At 45.3% G+C, this 11474-nt stretch overlaps 1 pseudogene; it reads right to left on the bottom strand.

Moving 5' to 3' along the window:
* Positions 1–9771: 9771 nt before the first annotated feature.
* Positions 9772–10990, bottom strand: LOC120689869 (annotated as a pseudogene).
* Positions 10991–11474: the final 484 nt, after the last annotated feature.

Raw genomic sequence — 11474 nt, 5'->3', positions numbered from 1 at the left:
GAGGGGGGAAGGTCAACCAGAGCATCTGTTTGGGATGCTGCTGCTGAAGATTGGCCTGGAGATTTCTTTTTCTTACGGGTTGTTACCTTAGTATAAGATACCTTGCATTTTCTCCAGTGGCCACATCTGTCAGAGTTGGGGTACCATAGCCGATATGTGGCTTATCGGCTGGCAAGGCGTAGTTGATCGGCTGCCCACTCCTGCTGATTGTTGGAGGATTGCGATCATTATTCTGCAAAGAGTAGAAGTCAAAGGCTGCAAGTGAAAGATGTTAAGATGTTTTGGGAGGTAATTTGACTTGTACCTCATTCTCGCCTGATTGGTAATTGTTGTCCAGGGCCATGCAATATAGATTGGCCGATTTGCAGAAGATATGCTCTTGCCATTCAGACCACCATTGGATGAAAGGGGTAGCAGCAAAAGGTGCAATCTGCCAATTGGCTAGGAGTGTCATGTCTACATCAGGCTCCAGATCTTTCAGCCGACTATAAGAGAGAGCGCTGTTGAGAGCTTCTCTGAATTGGACTTTGCCGACAAAGAAAAGAGAGGGTGGCACTTGGCCAAATCCCAATTGTCTGGCTGCCACAGATGGATTATAGAATTAATAACTATGAATATCTTTACCAGTTGTGAAATTAACTGGCAGTACCCTTGTGGAGATTATTTCCTTCATGATCTTGGTGGCTTCTTCATCAGTTTTCCATGAGTCAAACTAGAACTTGAAGGGATTTTCATACATAACTTTTTCATCCTGATATGCAAACCAGATAGTGGAGATTTCTGGGAACCCATTGTAGAAGGATTTGAAAAAGTCAGTAATGCCAAGGGTCTTAGGATCATTGGCAATCATGATAACTGCTTCATCAAATGATGTGCATCGGCGAGTGACGATTTCTTCTTCTTCAGAGAAGTTTTCTGATGGGAATTCTATTTCTGACAATTCAACTGTCATAGTTTTGTGCATGTACATATGCAGCCACAACTGAATGAACCACCAGGGGCCTCCCAAGTTGGTGATCGGTTGGCTCTTTCTGAGTCTGGATGATACTTGATGAAGCAGGTGGTAAACTGACCCCAGAAGATGTTTGCCGAGAGGGACAGGATTGCCAGTGGCCAGAGTTTCTGCCAGCTTAAGATTAATATTTGTTGGGCCAACTATTTTGCCACAGAAGATGAATTTCTCAAGCCACATGTTGAGAAAAGGCGGTATGCTCTCTGTCAGATACTGATCCGGTCTTCATGTTCTTGCCGATATATCCTTTCCATCCGTCGATGCTTTTTGTTTCAATCTTAAAAGATGCTTTTTCAAACAAACGGAAGGGTCTATCGGGACCATTGATATTTAGGCCAGTGAGCATCACAACATCCATCAGGGTAGGTGTCATTGGCCCATGGTTAAACATGAACGCGTTAACAGCGTCAGACCAAAAATAAGAGGCTGATATGAGCATCGGCTCATTTCTAATCATTTCTGATAAAGATAAGTTTAGACATTGGCTGATATCATGCTGTTCCCAATTGTTTCTCTGAGAATTGGCCATCCTACGAAACCAATTTCTCCACCCAGGAGTGACACTCGGCCAAGATCTAAAGGCCTGAGACCAATCTAGATTCATATCGGAGGACTTCAGGGGGATTCTGTTGGTTTCTAGATTAGTTATGCTGGTCGGATCTGGGTTTCCCATAGGGCCTAAATAGATCATGCTGGGTTGGTTCTCTAGCGGAATAATCATATTGCCCCTAAGATTCTGGAAGAAAAGGACGGAAATAAGATGACGCGACTGAAGAAATTAAAAGGGGAATGAAAAGCAAATGCTGCGGGTGAAAAAAGGAGACGAACCTCTGGAATCTCGGAGATGGACGCCATTGCCAGGAGAGTGATTCTTGGACTTGGGTCTTTGAAACCCTAGGAGGCTGCAATGGCGGCGGCAGGTCAGATGTGTTCTTGAGGAAGAGAGAAGGCAGAGGTGCTACAGGAAACGTGCCAGCGGAAGGGAAGACGGAGATATTTATAACCTTTGCTCGAGGGCAAAATGGGGATTCGATACACCGTCTGGTTGGCAGATGAGGATAAATTTGAACGTTGGCAATAATGATTAACAATAATTTTGGAGCAACGGATCTATTACTCCGAAACTGGGGAGCATGTGTTGACACCGTTTTTTTGACATGTGTCAAGGAAGATGATTTTTTGTGAAGGGAAGGTGGCCAATTTGGAAGAAACCAAAAGATGCACATGGTTGGAATCGGCCGATGGAGTTCGTCCGTTGGGCCAGAAGAATATGCTTTGAAGATGCTGATCCGCTAGCTTTGGTATCCGGCCGATGGAGAGTTGCTGATGAAGTCAAGGAAGGAGAAGAGGATCCGGACTCTACGAAAATCTTGATGATTCGGTTGTAATATTTTAAGTAGTTTATCTTTTAGATAGTCTTTTCATTAGGGTCAAGTAATGTTTGCCGTAATCGACTAGGACTTGATAGCGCTAGGCTATAAATATGTGTTGTAAGGGACTAGAAAAACTTGATACACATCCAATACAACAAACTTTACAATTCCTTTGCACTTTTTCGGCGACTTCGCCTTTTTTTTCGACGAGTTCTTTCAAGTTGATCAAGGACGCCTCACATTTGAGCGACTTGATTTGCTGGTGAGTTTTCATTTTACCGAGTATATTTGAGATTTAGCTACCGGGCGCATCGCTGTGGCTTCGTTCAAATCTATTCAAAAGTTATCGAATTTATCTAGGCTTTGACTTCCGGGCGCATCGCTGTCGTCTCGTCTAGATTTATTCACCAATTATCGATATCGGCTAGATTTGTCGGCTTTCCTATGCTTTTTGGCCATTATCACATCTAAAAACATACTAGATCGGCTTTAGGTTTTGGAGTAACACTTTTGTTATCTCAAGAGCCGGTTTAGATCTGTTTTTAGCTTCACATCTTCCGAGTTACACATTCGTAGCTTAGATCTTATCATACATACACGATCGGCTGTCCAAAGCCGGCTTTTGCCGTTTAGTGTATCGGCTGATCCTACCGAGACGCTCGTTTACTACGTGCTTGTATTTAATATCTTTTTGTCGTCTATAGTATCGGCAAAGCTTGCCGATACACCCATCTGAGAGATATTCGGAATCCCAGCCGATACGCTCTCGAATTTGACTTTGTTTTCTCCCTTGTCAATTTCAGGTCAAATTGACTGGCACACTTGGTTGACTTTCCGTGAGTCGGCGAACACTTGCCCTAGGATGGAGTGTGTTGATTTTTGCGTCAACACTTGCACAATAAACAGTCATCTCGACAATTCGTCAGATAAACTCCCGATTAAAGCCATGTTAAGTCGGGATCGAACAAGCAACAACTCACTCGAAGGCAAGCCCAGAGATTACAACAACTCACATTTCATACATCACAGAGTTTGAAGTGGAATTTAAAATTATTACAAACCAGTTCGGAATTTAGACAAGTACTACAGAAGTCTTAACTACAACAGTTCATCAGAGTTTATTATTTGCAGCGGAAAGTGTTGGTCGGGGAAATATCCCACTCCACGGACCAACCCGGGGGTAAAGTACAAGGCCAAGTCAAACCAGCAATTATATCCTCAAAAGCATCACCTCAAAACAGTGCCACAAGCAAGGCTGAGCATACTAATACTCAGCAAGGCTTACATGTCCAACGGATATACTTAGTCCACTTAACTAGACATGCAAGACTGTAAAAGCTCTGGGTTTGTTTTGCTGAAAAGCAACAAAGAGTAGGCCCTTATATTCAAATTTTATCTTCAAAATTCTATGTCAAATTAACTAGGCTAGATGAGCATATATCTCTAAACAAGCATGGTAGTAAAACATTAATCGTACATCAATATTCATCATTGTTATGTTACACTTGTTACTCTATGTGGCAAAAGTGTTAAGCAGTCCCATCATGAGAAGCAGACAATTCGAATCGAGTTTCTTAACCTTACAAGACAAACCTAACACACATGCATGGGGACCTAGTCACCCACACGACTTTTTCCCTTTCTTTCCGGTCCATGGATCGGGGTCACCTCCCTCGACTACAAAGTACGACTACTCTGCACCCGCATGTTGTTCTCATCCTGAACAAAGGTTCAGAACATGGTGAAAGAAAAGTCCACTCACCGGTCCAATCAAATACTTATGCTTACCGATTATCATATTTCTCGGCATGTGGTTAGTACTTTCAAAAGCTTAACAACAACTAGCACACATTGTGGCCTTAGCATCTTTTCACTACACCGGCGGGGTCTCAACCATGAACAACATACCTTGACCCCGCTTGTAAGCCTTATAATTGCAGTATGTAGTAGATATTTAAGACCCTATCATCTCGCGAGTGACAGAAAATCACCCGACTTTTGCCGGTCCTAATTAGCAGAGCATCTATTCGAGGTTAACTACTAGTGATCAGTACATGGGTATCTAGGATCATGCAACTAAGGTCCCAATCAACTCCTGTAAACTTAAATGCATAGATACATAGATATAAACATAAATTGCATATGTAATTTGAAAATAATTAATAGACATTTAAATGCACCGGAGCTTGCCTTCTTGGGTACTGCTAGCCATAGGCTCTTCCGAACTTTGGTCCGAGCCTTGGATCACTTCAGTTAGATTTACTTGCGCATCCTGGGACAAGTTCTCGGGTGTTGGCACCAGCTTGTATGTTCCATCAACAAGTGATGTCGCTTGTATATGAATGCAGAATGCTTAATGTTACTTAGTGACACAATTTCAATTCTTTCCTTCATGATAAAGTTTCAGTCCAATGATTATGAACTTTTAGTGATGAATTCCCTTAACTCATTTTACTGGGCAATCGTTTATAGAGTAGTTCCTAAAGCAACTTAACTTCATACAATGAGGTGGGTGGGTTGTTTTGAATCTAAGTCAAATCACGAGGATACTTGATAAATTCATTGCTTAGGCTAGGATGTGTTTCTAGTGCTGGAAATTTAACACAGTGCATGAAACTTAAGAATGAACTTGCAGTAAAAATTTCAGCTAAAAACAGTAAAAAATCTAGGCATGAAAAATAACTTAAATAGATTACTTTAATAATAAGATCAATTACTCAGGGCAATGTACAACAGTTCTGGTGCTCAAAACTTTACAGAGTGTTCTAAATATGTTGTACATCTTACTGTAAATTTAACAGAATTTTCTCATGTAATTACCAGGAACAATAATTTCTACAAACTTAAGTTCTAGTTAATAAAATTAAATTTTACAGAGACTTCCTGGGAGTTCCTGAGTCTTAAATTTTTACTACAACCTCTCCTAATCACAACAGAAACTTTTATTATTACATTTACTTAGATCAACACATGAATAAATACTCGAGCTAGTTCCTGTTAAACATTAAAATCTCAAACTTTTTGGGCATGCACATAATATGAGTCTGCGCAAGTTTCATGAATAAAAACACAGTATATCAACTAGATGAAAATAAACATTATAGATCTAGGATAAACATGAGCTAAATGTATCTCTGTTTCTACCAAGAATATGGCTTTCAAACTTTGTGTGCAGGTTCGTCTACTCAATAATAGATGCTAGTACAAATTTCAGATTTTTCCGGGTACTACAACTATTTAACATGATATAATGTCATTTCTCATGGATTAAATCACATATATACCTAGACAGTTGCAAAAATTCTCAAACTTGTGCATTACTATTCTTTCAGTACTCTTAGACCATAGAAAAAGTTTCATTCAAAGTTCTGTAGTAAAATATCAGGAACTAAAATGTGAAGTTTAACTCTAGATCTAGCAAGAATCATAGTTTCATCTAGTTATAGTGACCTTCTGGTTCTCAAAATTTTACACAACGCTAGACATAGTATAAAGTATTTACCACTCAAAAATCTCTTATTGTTGATGAGTAGAACTCCTAGAAAAAATATTGTCAATTTCATTAAGATTTAAATGCCAAGCTCAAAATATTCAGAATCAGTTCATGTCCATGTTGACAAGTTATAGAGTTCATTTCATAGATTCCAAAATAGTTGGATTTGCATTTTTTCAATTTTTTTTACAAATTAATATCAATTATCAAAGTTCACTGATTTGAATTCAATAGTTCATGTAATCTTTACGTTCTAGCCCCTAGAATCAAGTTTTGAATTTAGAACTGGGTCCTTTGCCGGGTTCAAAAAACAGAGCATCACCCACCGGCGCATTTCCGGTGAGGAGGCTCACCGGGGCGTGTTCTAGGGGGCGGAGGAGCAAGAGAACGTTAATGTGCACATGAGGGTTACTACTACAATTCTGGATTTTGCAAGGCACTTTAAAATGGCCTCTGAGGCGTTCATACTGGCCGAACGCCTCTGTTAATGCCCATCATTAACAGAGGCGGTCATTTTTTATTAACAGAGGCATTTACAGAAAACACGTCAGTAAATTGATTAACAGAGGCGGTCATGTGTAACTTGAACGCCTCAGTTAATCGGGGTATTTTTAGAGGTGTTTATCCGTAACAGGCCCGCCTCAGTTAAACAACCCAGCCCGTTCAGGCCCAACTCGGCCCGATAGATAACTCGATATATATATATATCCACACTTAGGGTTTTCACTCATCCCCTCCCTCTCTCTCTCCCACGCAATGGCAGCTGGCTCACCTCTCCTCCCCTCCCCTCCCTCTCTCCCACGCTCTGCAGCCAGTCCACCACCACCTCTCCTCCCCACCCTCCCTCTCCCTGCCAAGCACCGGCGGCGGGACCAGATCCGCGATCGGCCGGAGGAGGCCACGCGTGGGCCTGGGGTGGCAGCATGGCGGGCGGCCGCGCACGGGCTGGGAGCGGCGTGCGGCGGCGACGGCCATGCGCGGCCTGGGGCGACGGCGCGGCAGGCAGCCGCGCGCGGGCCGGGAGCGGCCGGCGACGGCGACGGCCGCGCGCGGGCTTAGGGCGGCGGCGTGGCGGGCGGCCGGCGGCGCGGCGTCCGGCGGCGGCGTCATCGGCACCTCAGATGGGCTCGCCGGGCCTAGATGGGCTCGGCGGGCTCGTATTTTTTTATTTATTTTTATTGATTAACAGAGGCATTCACAAAAATGCCTCTGAAAATGTTGTATTTACACTGACTATAGCTCGAGGCATTTCCAAAAAATGCCTCTGAAAATAAAAAATGCACGCCTCTGAAAATGAAAAATGTAGTAGTGACTGCTTGCAGTTGGGGCTGGGATGGCTGTGAAGGGGCTCGTCGGCGATGGCGCGGCGGTGGCCGAGGTAGGGTTTCACTGCCAAGGTGGCCACGGCGGGTCTGGCTGGCAATCTCTAGGGGCTACAGTTCTGGGGGGTGAGGGGGTGGTTTTGGCTGGGTTGGATTGGCCAATGCGCGGCTGGAGAGGCAGCTCCACAGCGAGCTTGAGCTCGCCGGAGCAATGGCGGGCGGCGGAGGGGGTTATGGGGTGTACGCGCGACTCTGGGCCACTTGGGTCCTACTTATAGGCGAGCGGGGGGGGGGGGGGGGGGGCTAAGCAAGCTCCATGTCGAGTCATTACGCTCGGGGAAGGGCTATCTGGCCTTGGGAGGCTCGACGGCAAAGCGGCCGGCCGTGGCGACGCCGTCAGTGGCGTGTTGCGCAGCCGAGCTGGCCTGGACGCGTGGCGTCCTCGTGGGGTCCCAATTGGTTGCCCATGACCAGGCTGCGCCGTTCCCGACTGCCGGCGGCGTACAGACAGCGTTAGGGAGGGAGCGAGTGGTGGGAGAGAGAAAGAGGGTCCTAGCTGTAAATAGGGAAACATTTAGGGACCGGTCTGTAAACTAAAAGTTACTCCCTGTTCCCTAGGTCAAATCAATAAATTTTGAATACCAATTTTGTGTAGTTTTTCAAGATCTACAACTTTTATTTCAGGCACTTTTTCATTTGAGCAACGGTTTGTGAACTAATTTAAATTTTCAAACCTTTCACAAAGGACTTGATATTTTATGCAAAATTTCAGCTCTATTCAAACTAGAGTTCTAATAGACATGTGCTTCTATTACACTTACAAATAAGCCTACAAAATTTCCAAGTTATTTGTGACATGTTTTAAGAGTTGAAATAATTTTTTTATTTCACCTAAATATAATCCCATATTTTTGGTTCAAATTTATAATTAGCTTTTTAGGTGCCCTTTTTTTGAATTGTTCTCACATTAACCATATGATTTTGTTAATAAGATTACATTAGCATTTTAAACACCTAGGGTGTCACAGAAATACACCACACTAACAAAGAATTACTCTAACAATGGACCAACACGTGAGGTCGCTTTAGACAACTAGGTTGGAGGAGGGATGAGGAAAGATGGGGGAACAAAATCCAAACCTGATCTTGAGCGTGTGGCTGACGCAGTCGACAGTGTCGATGTAGTTACCTGCTGCGCCGGAACTGTAGGGGCAGCTACGGCACTCCCTAAGAGCATCTCCGGCAGTCTCCCAATTCCCAATCCAACTATCATATTAGGAGAGTTAATAAGAAAATAGTGTTTTACCAGTCTCCCTAGACTTTTCCCTTTTCCCACTAGTTATTGGGGCCACCCAATAATTCACCTCAACTCTCCCTAAATAAAGGGGGAGTTGTCACTCTCCCTATAAAATAGTTGGATTGAGATGAGATTATTGGGAAACTGCAAAAGCAATCCCCCAATAATCCTAAAGTTGCTATTAGGACATCTCCTAATATCAATTATTGGAAAATGATTATTGAGAACTGCTGGAGATGCTGTAGGGCGCCGCCCGATTCTCACAAGACCCCCCCCCCCCCCCCCCCCCCGCGCTTCCCAGGTCTGACTCGTGAGGCCTCCACCGCCCGTGGTCCCTGCTTGGTTCATGCTTCTGTTGGAGTTGCGGCATCCTCCCCTATATGCCCGCCCACGAAGGGAAGCGGTCATTATCCCCATTGCGGCACCGTTAGTGTGCGGGAAGATCCGTGCGGAGCTCCGCCTCCGGCCTCCCACCGTCGCTGCTGCCACGTGAGCTCTGTTGGCCAGGAGTATGGGTCCCAGCCACCTTGGCCCTTGGCGCCGGCTCGCGATGGGCATGCTCCGGAGTCGCCTCCCGTCGGCGAAGCCCTAAGCGCGAGATGGAAGAGTCGCTGAGGAGAAGAGAATGGAGATTGAGAGAGAGGTAGATAATAACGTGTGACGGAGAGCTGAAAGGCAATAGGGAGAGTAAATGGGTCGAGTTGCGTGGGGCCCTGACGTGGGTGAGAACTAGAAGCTCTAATCTAGTCGCGGAGCCGGCCGTTCAGCAGAAATAAAATACGGCCGACTACATATTACCTTCTAAATATTAGATAAAAGTAAAAAACAATCACAGTATTTTAGGTCGGCTACCTAATGGTTTGTCCTGCAGTATAAAAGAAAATCGGTGGTCTGGCCCAACTTGTACGCCGGCAAAAAGTGTAGTACTTCCCTATGTCAAAAGGTTGTGCAGGGTTAGCTGGGGTGCACTGTACTAAAGGGACAGTGTACAGTGTAACAATGAACGGATGTTCAATAAGAGCTAGCAGACACGGTGATCCATATGATCTCCTCTATCAAAGAGACTTTATTTGCTTGTGCACGATTGCTTCTTTAATCACCTCTTTTCCTATCGCTCACAGTAGCAGTAGTTGAAGCTGCACTGTCGTTTGAAACCGGTAGAGATGGAGTCTCTGTTTCTTGATCCAGCGGGAGCGGGGTACAGATGAAAAGGTAAACATCAGCAATGCGATAAAACTGTCAGTTGAATACCCATGTGGGTTGATCAAATTCAGTAGTGCTTTCGAACGATCAACACGGCTTAATCATAGATAAAAAGGTACATATATAAACCATAAAGCACATATCTTGGTACAGCTCCCCACTCATCATTACCGAAAATATTACATATGCCATGTCTCCGAATTCTCAATAAATTATAGCACCCCTATTTGTAGCTGAATGATAATCCATGGCTCCAATCTCACAGTTTGCTCGTGGAAAAAGAAAAAAAAAGTCTCGCACTTGTAATATAGCCATTATTCTGCAGACTGCAAATTAAGTCACGCAAGATTGACATGGATGCTACTCAGGGATAACGAAAGGAGTTCAATACTTTGCCGGAGGGTGATAGATCGGAGTCGGTGGTGGAGCGGAAGAGGGGTTCTCCGGTTGCGGCTCTGGCATGGGATCTGGTCTAGGCTCTGGTGGCACGGGCTTCTTGTGGAAGTGATCGAAGAAGTGGTCCAGCTCATGGTGTTTGTGGAAGTGTCCGGTCAAATGAACAGCTGGAGGCTTCGGTGAACCGTTGGACGGCGTTGGGGCCTTGGGCTCTGGTTCGGGCTTGGGCTGGTCTGGCTTCGGCTGTTCGCCCTTCTTGTGGAAGTAGCTGCGGAAATGTTTCATGATCGGGCCGCAGATGGTCACAGATATATGCACACTCTGCTGACGGTTGGTGCATATTCCCAGGGACGGCAACGAAGCTGCCATCCGCCAGCGGCGTGATCCTCGACGGCTCCTGTCCCGGGCACGCCGTGCCCGATGCACCGTGGAGCTGCGCGAAGCATTCGGCGCCGTGGAGATCGACGGAGAGGGGTACGTTGAAAGCGCCGGAGCTTTCGAGTTCGCCGACGGCCTTGCTCATGTACTCACCATTGTTGTTCTTGCACTTGATCGCCACCTTAAGACCTGAGATTACGGTGTCATAAGGACATCAAGGATTAAACATCACTTAATAGTGTAGCAAACACGTCTATCTTACCCTTGAAAGCTGCCTCAGCCTTCATGTTCTTCCTCGTGCAGTCGGCACACTTGGCCAGGCCGACGACAACCGATGCCACCTCGCCAGAGGCAGCGTTCGCGACGGCTATCGCCATCAGCATGGCGCAAACGCCGAGAATCCTGTGACATGCAGATCCCATGCTCGCAGAACAAGTCGATCCAACTTGCTGCTAGCTAGCTTGCTTCCTGATAAGTGTGAAGTGTTAGAGGTTGGGTTCAGAACTCGAATAGGCGACGCTTGGTATATAACTATATATAGGGTGTGTGTACATATCGAACGATGTGGTGAGTACGTGGATTGATTACAGATGATAAAGGTCTCCAAACACTTGGCGCCGAATTTGGTGGTTGTTAATAATCAATGCTCTCCCCGGCCCAAATGAGCCTGTCTCAACTGGTGGGAAGCAAATCGCCAGATTGTTGACGCAAGATTGGTCAACACTCAAGCACTAGAACGTGCGGATCGTAGCGATCACTTTACCAACGAGATCACAAGGCAACCGGTCAAACCCGTTGCGCCAACCGGTCAGACCGGTTAGACGCAGAGAGTCCGCGAAACCTAAAATCCCAAGTTCGGGAGGGACCCCATCGGAGCTTAGATATCTAGGGTTGTCTTGAAGTCGGCAGGCCACCCAAAACGCTCTTGAACGCCGTAGAGACGAGCAAAGAACAGCAAAAGATTGGAAAAGCTAGGATTTGATTGAAAATAATAGATTGA

This window comes from Panicum virgatum, chromosome 9N (genome assembly GCF_016808335.1).
Source record: "Panicum virgatum strain AP13 chromosome 9N, P.virgatum_v5, whole genome shotgun sequence".
Taxonomy (NCBI): Eukaryota; Viridiplantae; Streptophyta; class Magnoliopsida; order Poales; family Poaceae; genus Panicum; species Panicum virgatum.
This window is presented reverse-complemented; position numbering and strand designations above follow the sequence as displayed.